The following is a 17203-nucleotide window of genomic DNA, read 5'->3' as shown; positions in this document are numbered from 1 at the left end:
GTTTTATTTCTCACCAAGCCAGTACTCTCCACCGCACGGTTACCAAAGCCAGTCCTGTATTGATCCCAGGTCCTGTAAAAGTTCACCGTGCCGTCCATCCTCCTCTGGAACACCTGGAAACAAAAAGATATCTGAGAGGTGACGTTTACAGACAGCAAGGCTTCACTCTTATTTCACTTTTTTGGGAATTATTTTGGTCTCTTTTAACCCCTTGACCACCCACTCGTTTGTATAACGAATTAACTTTAAAAAAAAAACAGTATACGTGACTGGGAACTTTTGGTCCAAACCGTCAGCAACATTACATAAAAGAAGTCAGATGCCAATGACACATTGTTGTACATTTCACTTTCCTCCAATGATCTCAGTCCTTTTAACAAATTAATATAGTAACAATATTAATTGCTGGATATCCAGTCCTAAAAATGAAAAACATAAGATTTATTCAGATCTAGATTCACTGGCGGTTCGAAACCGTTCCTTCATTCACTCACTCGCTATTCCCTATATAGTTATTAAATAGTGAACTATATAGGAAACGACACGAATGAGATTTCAGACATCCATCTTAATAGATGGATAGATTTCAATAGAAAAATACCTTCATTCCAATAAAATACTTTAAAGGGGACATCTTGTTTGCATTTTAATCAATGCTCTGGGTGTGCCACAACCTTTTACAAAGCACCCCAATTATACAGTCCTTACTAGTCATCAAAAGAAATATGTTGCCTTAAAACCAAACCTCAGGAAACATTAGTGTCCTTGCTGGAAGGGCATCTGAATGCATACTTCCTTGAGGTTGGTAGTAGCCACCTGAGTGGCCATGGCCATTTGCAGTGGGTTTGTAGCCGTGCAGTTTGCAAACTGCCTGTGTCTCTGCTCAGGTTGAAGGGGCGGGGCTTAGATAGGAATTCTTAGGTCACAAATCTTTTCTACCAATAAGAATAATAAAGCTGTCATTTGTCCCGCCCTAAGAGGTGCAAAAAGATAACAAGAGACTCATGGAGATGCCAATCAGTCTAAACACACCCACACAGTCCTGGAAAGACGTTTAGTCAGCCAGGTTAAATAAAAACAATAGTCGTGGCTGTTCAGGGCCGTAAATGCTAGCCCCGGGGCCTGTTTCACAAAACCAAGATAAGGGATTAAGCCGGGATTTCCCGGTTATCCTGGATGAATTAAGCCTTGACTCGGTGTCAACAAAGCGGAGGCACATAACTCACGCATGGAGATTTATTCTGTACAGCTAGCCTGCTCCTTACCAGGCTAACAGCCAGGATTTATTTAATCCTGGAGCCTTTTCTGATCACCCAGCAGAGGTTTTACCCTATTGTTATTATCAGCCTAGATTAAAATACAACAGGTGAATATTGCTGTTTATTTAAGTACTGTTATTATTTAAAGTTGTGACCATTATTTTTTATTTATAATTATTCATGTGACAGTCATTGTTACTGTTATTGCTGTATGAAGACTGCTGTTCATATTGTTGTTGAACAATATGAGTTCATAAGTTTGATGAATATATTATGGCAGTTGATTAGAAAAGGATGATAACATTTCAAATGTGTTTTAAATTAAGTCTGTTACTAAGGGCAATACATACAATGCTGTATATTTCTATAGTTGACCAATGCACCTTGAATTATTTTAGTTGATTAATTTTTTTTTTATTCTTTAACAATAAGGATCATGTTTGTTCCACTTCCATGTGCATTGTATTTGGCATTCTTAGCACACAATTTATGTTGTCCAGTAAACTGGGAATATAATTTGGGAGGATTGTACAATTTAAGAACATATCCTAATGGTACAATCCTCCCAAATGATAGTCTTAGTTCACTGGACCAGTAACTATCTAGTGATGTAGGCTACTGTACATTCAGGTAACAACAGGGAGAGGACACCTCAAATGGTTTTGACCTTATATATTGCTGGGGAAATAACTGATGAATATACTCTGTTCCATTCATGTTTACAGTGTGCATGGAATTTATCACTTAATTATCTTCATAGTTTCTAGATTCCAAGAGTCCAATTTCTTCAGTGTCTTTATTTTCTATGTCCATATATACGAGGGAGCAAGGCATATAATATGTAGAGAAGGAAACTTCGTCCTCTATAAAAATTTAAAAATATACATTTATGAACTACTGCTCTTAACTGAAACCATTCAATGAGTCACTGTCATTTGCAAAACCAACAGTTGTACACTTTGCATTAAAAGCGAGCAGTGGAAGTTAATATGACTTAGGAAACTTATATTTTAGCCCATGAGAGAGAGGGAGGAACAGACTGAAAGAGATATTTACGCATCATATTCTAGCGTTGTAGAAAATTGATCTTCATTGTAAATTTCCTGAGTAACATTATCTTCTGCTTACATTTAAGCCAAAGATTACAACTGTTAATTTGTGAAAATGATTAGTAGCCTAATCCTTGAATGGTAGGATTATGACGGTTTCAGTTCAGAGCAGTGGTCCATTATTGTTTATATTTAGGCTACAATTCGCATTCAGTCGGTCCGTGATCGTCTGCCTCGCTTTCTCGCTGTTTCATTACGCGGCCCGGTGTTGTTTTTCTTTTTTACAAAATATAATGTGTTTCATGTCAATACTTCCACAAGAAGCTGCTTCTAACTCTGTATATAGTATGTAACGCGGCGTATTCTCCATTTTGGCATCAGGAAATCTGTGATCGACCTGCGTTGTCTTTTGAGGGAAAGCCGTGGATGCTCATCTATCTGAATTACTTCAGCCTGGCTCGACCTAGTCTCTCCTCCTCAGCCTGACCTAGTCTCTCCTCCTCAGCCTGTCTCGACCTAGTCTCTCCTCCTCAGCCTGACCTAGTCTCTCCTCCTCAGCCTGACTTAGTCTCTCCTCCTCAGCCTGCCCTAAGTGCTCCTCCTCCCAGCCTGGCTCAACCTAGTCTCTCCTCCTCAGCCTGACCTAGTCTCTTCTCTCCCAGCTCGGCCGGCCTAGTCTCTCCTCCTCAGCCTGGGTTGCGCCTCGTGAAACGCGCACCAAGCCAGGCTGCACAGATTAGACTAGGTCAAGCCTGCGCTTTATCAGTTATCCTGGATTTATATATTCTGCTTTTGTGAAACAGGCCCCGGTCTTGATCTGGGATAGGGAAGACAAACATTTATAACTTATAATTTCCAGAGTGTCAGCTCTCTGAAACTCTGCCCTCCTGCAGCCACAGAGACACTCCTGAAGTTTCTTCTTTTCTGCTGCAGCTGATTTATTTCAAATTTTATTTTATTTTATTCTTTCAAAGTTAATCGGGACTTTTTACACATTTTTGCTGTACTGTACGACCGTGTAACCTGAGTGGCCACGGCCATTTGCAGTGGGTCTGTAGCCATGCAGTTTGCAAACTGCCTGTCTTGTTTTATTCATTAGGGTATGGCTTTGAAAGTCAATGTGTCTGCAAGCAGTATCTATGTACTTTATGTACCCTGAATGCGTGGGGTATCATTCCCTGTGCAAATTGATTATGTAACTGATTGGAAAGAACCTCAGAGACAATTCAACAACCAAGACTCAGCTGTAACTTTAAGTTGACTTCAGTAAAACTCACCGTCCACCTTCCTCCTTCTGAGTTCATCTCGCAGTACACCTACACACAAACACAATATCATTTGCAAATTGTTTTCAACTGCTAATACGATGCATTACCGGTATTATATATGTGTAAAAGTACTATAAGTACTACTACAAATACAACTACTTTTATCTGTTGTATCAGAAGCATCAGTCAGAACTTGTAACTGTGTTTTTGTCAGAGATGATCTCACTGTCTTCACATGATGAACACTTTTATCATCTAAAGGTCAACCTCGCGCCCAGAGAGAACGACATGTACCTGGACCTCAGAAGTGGTTTTGATGGGAAAGATTGTGTACACCCCACTTGTTCGGGTGTTGACATTTTTATAGATGCGCTACAGTCCAGTGGAAAAGGATTGTCTGGCAGCTGGTCAAGAGTGGAGCCAGCAGGAGCGGGACGACTGAAATCAACTGAAAGAGAGGAGATGCTATGTTGACATGGAGTAAGGTTTAAAGCTTCTTGTACTGTTTTTAAAACAATAAGGCCTGAAATTCAATTTAACCTAATTTAATTGTGTAGTGCAACCAGAGGTGGGAAGAATACTAGAATATTGTCCTCAAGCAAAAGTACAGTAGGTCTGTTAAAATGTACTCTGAGAAAACATTACCGTTACATTTTCAAAGGAAAGCGAAAAAAGGGTGGGTTTGATGATATATTATATTACTGTTAAATACAAATAACATATTTAGGCTACACAATACATTTCATTAACTTAAACACAAGTAAACAACAGCAGCAGCAAGACCCCTTAAGTCCCCATCAACAGTAAATCCCAATTCAGCAACCTGTGCATACAGCTGATTATTGTTATGAATTCACACATATGCAGCGTCACTAAATATAACCAGAAAAGAGAATCAGACAATAAAACAAAATAACCAAATATAAATAAAAGAGCTATGGATACCGGACTACATACATTAAATAGCCTGGAACTCTTCAGCGGCTGCCGATGATCAGCTTTTAAGACAGATGCAACTTTTTTTTATGTCAAGGTATAATAATGTTAGTTTTAACCACACCCTATATATGATTCTTAGTCTGATTGCACTGCTGATAATTGTTTTTTAAAAAGGTAAAGCCTCTGAACACCCACACAGGTGATTTCAGTCTGGCTGATTAGACCTCTGCTCAGGTTGAAAGGGGCGGGGCTTAGATAGGAATTCATTAGGTCCACAAATCTTTTCTACCAATAAGAATAATATAGCTGTCATTTGTCCCGCCCTAAGAGGTGCAGCAAAGCTGATAAGAGACTCAGGGGAGATGCCAATCAATCAGTCTAAACACACTCACAGTCCTGGGAAGACATTTAGTCAGCCAGGTTAAATGAAAACACCAGTGTGGCTGTTCAGGGCCTTTAAATGCTAGCCCCGGTTTTGATCTGGGATATGGAAGACAAACACTTATAAATTTCCAGAGTGTCAGCTCTTTGAAATTCCGCCCTCCTGCAGCCACAGGCAAGCACTCCTTTACTTACTTTTTCTCTGCTGCTGCTGATTTATTTCCTTTTGTTTTGTTTAATTCTTTCAAATTGAATCAGGATTTTTCATATTTTTGTTTTACTGTGCAACAGATGCAACTTCAAATACAACCCAGTACAAAACTTGTGATAAAACGTACTTAAGTTGTACAAAATTACCAATAAAAAAAAAAAAATCTTGATTTTCTTACAGTAATTTGAGTAAATTTGATTCATTAATTCCACATAAAGGTACAGATTTACCTTCATTTTCGGAGTTCTGCTGGAGTAAGGGCTTAAAGAATCCTGATGTCAGTCCGTCTGGATCTCTGGTGAGCTGTTTATATGCCAAAAATTTATTGAAACTTTAGTGTTCAATACTTTGTTTTAGTGCAGATTAAAAATGGGACAGTTCTACTTGATAACTTTTCAATCACAACAAACAAAGAAGACTTTCCAGATTTGGGAGTAATGACGATGACAACCTGCCTGACACCAGAGGATATATACAATCAGTTATATAAAATATACAATCTGTCAGCATTAATACAGCCTTATCTTAATAATAGCGATGGCAAAAATTTATCTTTTGTGTCTTTAGTTTAGGACTAAGTACATAAAAATCCCAAATAAATATTAATATTAAGTAATGTTAATGTCTCCTGGTTGGATGCTTACCTGTCTGAACTCAGCGGAAGGTTGAACTGAAAAGATTTTGTAGCTTCAGAGGAAAACTGCAGCTTCTTCTTCAGTCTGTCACATTGTCACAACCTCAATGATTAATATCTGCAAAAGGCACTGTGATGTCACACCAATCCGACCAATCACAAACCAGGCGGTGGCTCAGGTGGGGATTCATTGTTTACCTGACATCTTGCTCTTCAGTACGTATTGTTTAACTTTTTCTTTTTAGCCTTTTTCCTGCTGAATGTCCATGTCTATTACATACCGTATCATGTCATTTCATCGTGGGTTAAAATGTCCTGAACGATGAGTTCAATTATTGGCGAACACAGTGAAGATTTAATTTGTCGCGTGTAACGTTAATTCTGTCTAAATCATTGTACTCTGTGGAAAATGTACTTTTCAGTACAATAATGTTCTTGTCCTGAAAATACGTTTTGAGTGTGAACCTTTTCATTATGTATGTTGAAGACAAATTATCTCTTATCTCCACACATCCAAGCACCTGGCGCCAAACAATGTGATAAGATTTGACTGAACGGGTTAAACCTGAAACACTAAAGTCTTAGTACTATATAACACGTGACTCCTGATGAAGTGGAGATTATTTCAGAACAGAGAATGTTTTGAGAAAGAGTTTTTGTTTATTTTACCTCACACAATTATCAGTGGATCTCATGAAACTGTCACAGTAGTTCTGAGAATTCGTGGAATGATTAAAAGACAAAATGTAACAAATGTAGTTCAGTCCAACTTGTCAAATTTCCACCATATCAGAATCTGTAACTACTGAGGTACAACTATATATTTGAATGTCATGATCACATTTGTCTTACTGTTTGATTAGCTGGTTAAACCAGAAATACTAAAGTCTCAGGACTACGTGACAAAGGGACTATTGATGAAGTGGAGATTACTAAGATAAGAGCGCTTTGTTTTACCTCAGCGAATTAACAACATATGTCATAAAACGATCACAGTAGTTGCCAGATTTCCTCATAACTGAAAGTAAATGAGGTGTATCATCTGTCTAACTTGCTGACCTGCAGTAACTGTTGTCCCAACACGAACAAAGACACCATAATTGAAAGTTTATCTTTCTCCTGGTGCTGTTAATTCTTTCAGAATTGTCCAGAAATGCGACATCCCTTCCTATTCAGGACTCTAATGTCTCATCACTCTAAGCTTATGAATCTGTTGATACATACATATTGGGGTACCTAAACTGTCTTGGAGTTGCATATGTTTGGTAAGACTGGAAAGGGCTTTTATTCACCGGGGAGACACCGCTGCTCCTTCTCCCACCCCCGGTGTGACCCACAGCAAGAACAGCCTGGTGGACTGCAACGACAACCCAGCGTCCCGCAGCAGCAGCCTCGCACCCAACCATCTACCCTGCAGAACAAGAACGCCCTCCTGAGGTCTCCCATCAGTCAGGTGAGGAGAATTGGGTTAAACATCAGTGGCATTGAAAGCATGTATGATGACAGTAATAGCGATACCAATGAAGAAAATGAACTGAGCTACGAAAGCACTAGTGAGAGTCCCAGTTCAGATATCAGCTATACTGGGCAGGTCAGCGAGCCAGCAGCGTAGACTTTGTTCCCTCTGACAGCAGCTCTGGGTGGTTCCACTCCAGAGTCCCAGCCAGAAACTCCCTTTGAAGAAGTTCCAAAGAAAAGAGCTTGCTCTAGAAGCTATAACAAAAAAAAATAGCGCCTTGACGATAAACGAACAACGCCACATAAGATTAACCTCTTCCCAAAACCATCATAAGTAAAGCCGATGGTGTTGGTATATATTCTCTTTTTTTTAAAACGAAAGATGTTGTTTTTATACAAAGAAGACATTTAATTTATTACTCTATGTAGATTACCAATGATTGACTGTTATTACATGGGTAGAAGATTATGTATATTTCTGTATAGTATATTTCTGTAGGCCTATAGTATAATTTAAAATGGTGAGGAGAAAGAGAACAAAAAAGCTATCTTGGTCACACAGATTGAAAGCTGATGAGCTACTGCCTTTGCCCAGTCTGTGTCGGCAATATTTGTATCTTTTTTTTTGTTTCAAGCTGTGTTCAAGACTGTGGATGGACAGGAGTTCAGGTTATTTAACGCGACAACACACAGCCAACATGTTTATATTTTTTATATCCCTCTACTGCTATTTTATTTCTAGAATATTGCACATCTTTTTATCTGACAGTGAAATGTTTTTAGATGAACAATATCTTTAACTTTCACCATAAAAAAACATTCTTATATATCATCTGTATTCTTGTGCAATGTTCGCGAATGTTACGCGAAAGACCCGGTAAGATATTGTAAATTGCACTTGACAGCTGCACTTTAGGCTACAAATTTAAATAAATGTGCCTAAGGAAGAAAAGAAAAACAAGGGAGGCAGAATGAATGAAAGACCAGCCCAGTCTCATGGCATTTTGTGAAATGGTCACATTATCGAATCTATTGTTTTGTATACAGGTCACAATAATGTCGTTTATTTTCATGTGATAACAAATTTTAAAGTAATGTATTTCAATGGCAAGCATACGTCATGATCACAGAATGATTACTGCAACGAGTACTCGTAATAAGGCGAATGTCTGTGCAGGGAGGTTGGTCGTGGTGGTGGATGAGTCAAACAACACAGGACTTTCAATCCGAGACCAGGGATTGCGTCGCTGTTTGCATTTCATTCCCGTTATTCTCTTCCTAACCACAACCGTCCCGAGCAATGCAACAAAATGTATTCTACCAACCAAGATAGCAAGCTAGCATTAGCTGGTAACATAAGTGAAAGTTTGCAGATTTTCTGTTCTGCCGTGCATGCAGATGAATAGCGTCAGAACCTGGAGGTCCGGTGTTTACCCAATGGTAAATCTCTGTTGAATGACTTTTTTTTCTTTTCTTTTCTTTTTTTAAAGATTTCTTTATTTAAAGGGACAGTGCACATTAATCAACATGAGGACAATGTCCAACATGTAAATGTGCCAGATTTAGCCATACAGGCTAATTTTCATCTGCAGTCCCTAGCAGGTTAATGACATAAAAAAACAATAAATACAATACAACAATACAAACAAGTACACATAAGATAAGAACGACATATGCTTAGATAGGTAAAAACATATCTGATACTACATAGATACATAAACACATACAGAGACAATACTGTAGCAATGAATACAAACACATTATTCTGTATTATGGGAACATATTTGATTAGCCAATAACCAATGTTTTATGGATGCAGAGAAGGATTTGATAGATGTTATCTTCCTTAATTCTGTGGGTATGGTATTCCATGTATGGGCAGCATGGAAGGAAAAAGCTGACTGTCCAAAACTACTTTTTCTACAGGGTATTTTACAATCCCCTCTTGTTGATGCTCTGGTAGATGAATTTAGATTTTGTTGGATAAAGTTATTGAGTGGAGGGGGAGCCATACCATGAAAGTTTTTATATACAAGTAAAATATCACGCAAACTTAATCATGTTTTCCCAGTTTAACACATCATATTTAATTAAGATTTTACAATGGTGATAAGAGTTTATCTTTTTATCCAACGTTTTCAGTGCCCGTTTATAAAGTGTTTCAACTGTTCAAAAGTAGTCTGACCGGTCTGTGTCCAGCTGGTAAGACAGTAATTTGTATGTGATAAGATGATAGCATTAATGCATAACTTTGAAGCCTTTGTAGTTAAATTATTCCTGATGTGTCTGAAATTTGCTAAATTAAATTTGATTCTGTTTATAACCTTTTTCACCTGTGGTTTAAATAAAAGACGTGAATTTATTATTATTCCGAGATATTTGAACTCTTGGACCACTGGAAGTCTTTTTCCCTGTTACTATAATATCTGGGTCTGGATATCTATTTGCAGATTTTGAAAAAACATACATACTGTTTTATCAGTGTTAAGGTGCAAACAGGAGTTTGCTAGCCAGTTTGAAATATTGATCATTGTAGCTGATAGCTCTTGTGCGGCTTCCCTTTTGTTTGTAGCATGTACAGCAGACATATTGTCATCAGCATACATTTGACAGGTGACAGTAGGTGGACATACATCAGGTAAGTCACTGATATATAGACTGAATAACGGGGACCCAAAATAGAACCGGGTTGGCCACCCCAAATTAATATCACTTATTGGGGAGATGTTGTTATCCACCCGAACACATTTTTTTCTATCTGTAACATATGATTTTATCCATTTAATTACTTCTGATGAAAAATTAACTTCGATAACTTATTAATTAAAACCTCATGATTAACCAAATCAAAAGCTTTTTTAAATCAAGAAAAACAGCTCCGACCACTCCACCTTTATCCAGTTTAGCGCTTATATTTTCTAACAGAAAGACATTAGCCGTTTCCATAGAATGTTTTCTAAATCCAAATTGCATAGGATATAATGGGAAAGAACCTTGGTTTAAATACATTGTAATCTGTTCAGATATCTATTTTTCTGCAATTTTGGAAACTACTGGGAGAATACTTATTGGTCAATAGTTACTGATGATACTGTGATCACCGGATTTGAATACTGGTGTTATTGTTGCAGTCTTCCAAGAACTGGGAAACACTCCAATTAACAATTTTTGTAATTGATGGGATGAGTGCTTCCTTATGTGTTTTTATAAATGCTGTGTCTATCCCATATATATCCTTTGCCTTAGAGCCATTAAGGGAAGAGATAATTGAATGTACCTTAGAGTTTGTCACTCCTCAAAAGACATCTGGGATTATTTATATTTAAAGGAGTGTGACAATAATCTGATCCCATAAAATTCTGAGACAGAGCATTTCCGGAATTAATAAAGTAACAATTAAAGCTGCTGCCACTTTACTTGGTTCATGAATAACATTTCCATCCAGTTTTAGTTGTATTGGTTTATTGATTGTGTAAGATTTCCTATTAATTTTTTTAGATTATGCCAGATTTCTTTGGTATTTCCCTTGGCTTCACAAATAGCATCAGTCAAAAATGTTGCTTTTGCCTGCCTAAGGTCTTTTAATACCTTATTTCTTAGTGTGCTGTATAATCGTCTCTTATGGAGGTAATTTATTCTTTAGAAACATTTTAAGGGCATGATCCCTCTGTCTCATTAATGACCTTATAGTCTCACTTATCCAAGGTAGATGATTTCTTTTGCCAAGTTTTCTCATGAAACTGTGTATAATAGTTTCAAGTTTAGCCATGAGCGATTTACAGTTTTCATCAACAATTTGATGAGCAAGGTATTCATTCCAATTGATTTCTTTAATTGCATGCTCAAGACTGGGTAACTGATTTTTAGGAATTACATATTGATTTAACTTTATATAAATTGATGAGCTTGATACTTTTTTGGAAAGCTTTCTTACAATCAATATCATATTGTGGTCAGATAACCCTGTGACCAAATTGTAAGATGTTTTTATTCTTTCTGGTCTATTTGTGAAAGCCAAATCAATAAGTGTCTCTGATGAACTAGATATCCTTGTAGGCCCTTTAATTGTCTGTTGAAATTCATAATTACTTGTAACACGTTTTAGCTCTTTCCTTTTTATTTTATCACTCCAATTTATGTTAAGATCTCCTAATAAAATAATCTAATTTTTAGTATCACACATTCCTTTAAGAGGGCATTCAATTTATCATAAAACTTTTTTTGATGGATAGGCCTGTTTCCATTCAAAATTTTTTGAGATTATAAAAAAAAGTTAAAAAAAAAAAAAATTTTTTCCTATATAAAACCCTTTTTAATAGGAAAATATACCTTGTGACCTCAGTCATTTGTATATAATATTGGAGGTTGTTCTGTGATCTTAATCCCGTAGCGAATCGTGGTCATGTCTGTAATTTGTAAAGTAATAATTCCCCCCAGAATGACCTACCATATTTCGCTGAAAACGGAGGTCCTGTGATAATATTAGTCCCGTGCGACCGGCATCTCTGATTTGTCCAGGATTTGGCGGGGGCTTTTTGTTTTTCAAGGTACCTATTTCCTTCTTTGCGCCTTTTTTATCCATCTTTGGCGAAATGGAGGGTGCGTGTTGGAGTGTTTTGACAGTGTTTTGGGTGCTGGGTCTGTCGCTATACATCATATACAATTTGCAGAAAGAGAAAGATGAAACCACCACAAGTGCGAAGACAAAAGAATGATTAGATGGCGATGGATGACATGTATAGCAGCATGCGGTAAATATATTTTTATGTTTGTATCATACATCTAGAGATAACGACAAGACATCTCCAAGCAATAGCTTATCAAAAATAATGCACAATCGCGGGGGCTCACTTCATAATTAGAGGTTAATGTTACAAATAACTCGCGTGCAAGCTTGAGCTAATAGATTTTAACCTGGTGAAATGTTTAGTTCTATCCATCTAACCGGTCCCTGCTTGACACCACCCGGAGAAAAAGTGAGAAGAAAAGAAAAAGGAGAGGTCGAGTTCGGACGATGACTGACTACCCGGTTGAGATTGTGTGTGTGTGTGTGTGTGTGTGTGTTGGCGTGTGTCCTCGAGATCTTACCACACAAACACACGTAGCAGAGCTACCCACACCCATGTTTCTACTGTTGCTTAATGTCAGTAAATTCGAGTAAAATCACAGGCTTCGCTTATCCTGTTCGGAATGCGCCAGATGAAACTCAGACGTGGGTGGTAATTTATAATTCACACAAGGTCCCTAGATAATACTTATCCCGTGCGAATAGGGCTATAGTTGAATAACGACAGTTCGGTGGGTAAATAGGACATACATAGAAGCTCAAAGTCCCACTGACACCCCTTTACTATGAAAATCTCATATTTTGAAACTGCCGCTGAAAAACGGGCGAAATCCCAACAAAGCTGAGTTGCTTACGCAAGCGCGTCTCAAAACCGGAACCTTAAGAGAACGGTCACGCGCCAACATTTACATACTACACAACTGACCTGAGATCAGGTAGTACATTTACATAGGCTACAAAACTGACCTGAGATCAGGTAGTACATTTACTAGGCTACACAACTGACCTGAGATCAGGTAGTACATTTACATAGGCTACAAAACTGACCTGAGATCAGGTAGTACATTTACATAGGCTACACAACTGACCTGAGATCAGGTAGTACATTTACATACTACACAACTGACCTCAGATCAGGTAGTACATTTACATACTACACAACTGACCTGGAGATCAGGTAGTACATTTACATAGGCTACACAACCGACCTGAGATCAGGTAGTACATTTACATAGGCTACACAACTGACCTGGAGATCAGGTAGTACATTTACATAGGCTTACACAACTGACCTGAGATCAGGTAGTACATTTACATAGGCTACACAACTGACCTGAGATCAGGTAGTACATTTACATAGGCTACACAACTGACCTGAGATCAGGTAGTACATTTACATAGGCTACACAACTGACCGAATCAGGTACTACATTTACATACTACACAACTGACCTGGAGATCAGATAGTACATTTACATAGGCTACACAACTCACCTGAGATCAGGTAGTACATTTACATACTACAACTAACCGTCGAGATCAGATAGTACATTTACATAGGCTACACAACTGACCTGAGATCAGGTAGTACATTTACATAGGCTACACAACTGACCTGAGATCAGGGTAAACATTTACATAGGCTACACACTGACCTGAGATCAGGTAGTACATTTACATAGGCTACACAACTGACCTGAGATCAGGTAGAACATTTTACATAGGCTACACAACTGACCTGAGATCAGGTAGTCTTCTGAATCCTAGCTAGGTCACGAGATCTCCGCTATTCCATTACAAAATTCCCTTCTGAAACTTTGTTATGCGAGAAATCAACCATATAAAGCTCAAATATGGGCCGCTCTATGAAAAGGGATGGCTAATTGCAAATTTTCTCCGACTGTGTGTCGGAGTTTAGGCCGGTGTTGGTGCTGCCTGGGTTGCTACATCGCGTGCCGCACAGTGTCAGCGAGCTTGTTACGCCCGCAATCTTTACCCCCGCGCCCGCAGGTTCCAGTTAATCTTATAATGGGTATGTGTGTTGAGTTATTTAAACAAACAATCGGGAAATAAAGCCCCTTGTCCGCGAAGTCTCATTGATAGAGCCGCGGGTAGATGGAGTCTATCAATGAGAGCTAGCTAGCCTCCTCCTAACTCTGACATTCACAAAAATACATTCAATTGATATCCGAAATCGGACAAGTGTTAGCTAAGCTTTGTAAGACCTTTGAGGAACCTGTAATATTCAGGGATCGAAATTCAAACTGTAAATATACTTTAGTTATGCGAAAGTGGGCAAGCTGCAATATTTCCCCCATTGTAATGAATGGGACATATAGCAAGCAGCTGCTCGTCCTACAAAGACTTCGAAGTTCATAAAAATGCCTTAAAATCAAATCGGACACAACGGTTAGCTTTATAAGACATTGGGGAATGATGTTGTATAAGTGGCGGGACGAAATTCAAACTGTAAATATAATTTGTTATGGCGACAGTGTAGCTAGCTGGCGGTATTTCCCCATTGTAATGAATGGGACATAATAAGCAGCCGCTCCACCTACAAAGACGTCACGCTGTTAAAAATGCCTTAAAATCAAAGTGGCGTGACGAAATTCAAACCCGTAAATATATGATAGTTGTCGCGGAGCGCGTGGCGGCGGCCCGTAGTGCAGTATCCACAAAGGGTGACTTTGCGCTGGGTATGGAGCCCAGCAGGCGCCGCTTTTCGTGCCAGACTGTGTGGAGCGCCTTAAGTCCGACACGCGTCTTACCAAATTTGCAATTAGCCATCAAATTTTGTAAAACGGCCCATATTTCAGCTTTATATAGTTGATTGCTTCAAAAGTCTCAGAAGTGAATTTGGTAATGAAACATTGCAGTGTCTGGAATATGAGATTCTGCGTTCTCTAATGTATGTGTATTGGGGATTCGCTCAACCAATCAGCGCTGTCTCTAATATGTTCGGATGGCAAGTCGCTCAACCAATCAGCGCCGCAGCTCATCTAAATATTCATGACCATACCATATTTGGAAGAAAAGCTCTTGTTATAAATAGGGCCAAAACACAGGGATGCATAAGGGCCAATAAAATATCAACCAGGCCATTTTCAGCCCAACCAATGTTACATACCCCATTAGGAGACCATAAGGAACAGTGTGAAATACCCTATATAATCATTCTATCACCCTTTTAAGAACAATGCATTCCAAGTCATCAACATCTGACAAGTGAATTTGCGCACAATTTATACTGTCCTTGACATAAAACAAAACTCCGCCACCCTGACCAACATCTCTATCTCCTCTAAACATATTGTACCCATGGACTTTTAATATGTCAGCCGGGGAGTTTTTGTGTAGCCATGTCTCTGTTAAGCAAAGGAAGTCCAAATTTGATTCATATAAAAGATGCTGCAGTTGATCCTCTTTAGGAATTGCGCTCGGATATTTAAATGTCCTCCAAATAAACCGCTTGGTTTAGCCTGAGAATCCCACAGTATTAGTAGTAATTCAGAAGTGTTGAAAAATCGGCAACTTTTCCCTTTTAGCTTTTAGCTTAGTGCCATTGAAACCATACACAACATTGGCTTAGCCATGTGAACATTCCCAGCTGTGCCTTTTTCTAAAACATGTTAATTTCTGGGTCCAAAGGGCCAAATTGTCAACCTTAAGGCTTTAAACGGCTAAAAACAGAGCCATACCGCCAATTTAATTCAGAATTTATTCAATAAATTCTTAAAGCTTTCATTGTCTGTGTCGTTTTTGACATTATGGACCTGACAAAAAATACGCTTGTCAAATGTCCGCCATATTGGAATCTGTAACTACTGAGGATGCAGCTATATATTTTAATGTCACGATCACATTTGTCTTACTGTTTGATTAGCTGGTTAAACCAGAAATACTAAAGTCTCAGGACTACGTGACATATGGACTATTGATGAAGTGGAGATCACTAAGAGCTGTTTGTTTGACTTTAGAGAATTAACAACATATCTCATAAAACGATCACAGTAGTTGCCAGATTTCCTCATACCTGAAAGTAAACAAGGTGTATCATCTGTCTTAACTTGTGACCTGCTGTAACTGTTGTCCAACTTGACTAAGTGCTGAGCTGTGAAAGTAAAAAACATGAATAATGAGAGTTATATAAAAGTAAATTAGAATACAACACAAAGATAGAAAAGTATAACAAAGTAAATGGAGACAGAAGGTAAAATAACAGTTGTCAACCCCGGCGGCGACGATGTCGCATACACGACAGCAAACCTCACGTTCTGTCATATTTAATAGGTTGTAGAGACATTTTGGGTTTAGAAGCAGAGAGATGCACCATTTCAACGTATATCTTCGGCAATCGTAGACTTTCTTGGAAGGTTTAAAACAGGCCCCAAACAGAGCTAAAACAGGGCCAAAACGGGGCCAAGACAGGGCCAAACAGGGCCAAAACAGAGCTAAAGCACCGCCACGGCTCCATTAGGCTAATGTCTGATTAATCCACATTTTAATTGTGATATTTTGTGATTAAATTCTGTATCGGCAGCGTTCTCTGTCAATAGTAGGCTGATGATTCACTTTCCATTTGTTACTAACCTGGCTCTGAGGAGTTTACTCCCGGAGTCCTTGTGTCACTTGGCACCAAGATCCTGGTTGCAGCTGTCGCCGCGTGGTCCTGCTACACCCTACTAAGCTCTGTAGTGCCCCGCAATGTCATGCAGCGTCCTGCTGAACCCTGCAGCGTCCTGCAACCCTGCCGCTTCCTGCTGAACCCTGCAGCTTCCTGCTACGTCCATCCATGCTCTGCTGTGCCACGCTACATCCTGTAACTCCTGCAGCGCTGATATGACATGAACTACTACGACTACCATTTGAAGTCACTGTTCCATTATTAATTTGACTATTATCGCCACTGTTCATCACACCCAACCGGCACCGGTCAGACACCACCTACCAAGAGCCTGCGTGTCCCAGGTTTCTTCCTAAAAGGGAGTTTTTCCTCACCACTGTCACTATGCTTGCTCTTGGGGTAATTATTAGAATTGTTGGGTCTTTTTAAATTATAGAGTGTGGCCTAGACCTCCTCTATTTGTAAAGTGTCTCGAGATAACTCTTGTTATGATTTGATACTATAAATAAAATTGAATTGAATTGATGTAGAAGTACACAGTAAGTCAGTAGTAGGCTGGATGTAGAAGTACACAGTAAGTCAGTAGTAGGCTGTACAGTGGAGTTGCCTATAAAGTGGTTTGGGTTCCTTCTGTAATTATTTTGGGGTACCATGGTTACCATGTTTACCATGGTTCTGGAGAAAGCTACACACAGCAACACCACAGGCCACAATCGCCCCGGCTCCAAGCAGGCCACTGTACTAGTTTTCATAATAAGTATTTTCAGCAATATTTTAATGATTTAATACAGTTAATTTCATTTTTCTCAC

At 38.8% G+C, this 17203-nt stretch overlaps 1 long non-coding RNA gene across 1 annotated transcript; it reads right to left on the bottom strand.

The window, feature by feature from the left end:
* Positions 1-5866, bottom strand: LOC120551436. Its single transcript, XR_005637873.1, has 5 exons — positions 5752-5866; positions 5338-5410; positions 3871-4024; positions 3586-3624; positions 1-113 (listed from the first exon to the last, which is right to left on the bottom strand). It is a non-coding gene; the product is annotated as an uncharacterized LOC120551436 (long non-coding RNA).
* Positions 5867-17203: the final 11337 nt, after the last annotated feature.

The sequence above is a fragment of the Perca fluviatilis genome, chromosome 21 (assembly GCF_010015445.1).
Source record: "Perca fluviatilis chromosome 21, GENO_Pfluv_1.0, whole genome shotgun sequence".
Lineage (NCBI taxonomy): Eukaryota > Metazoa > Chordata > Actinopteri > Perciformes > Percidae > Perca > Perca fluviatilis.
This window is presented reverse-complemented; position numbering and strand designations above follow the sequence as displayed.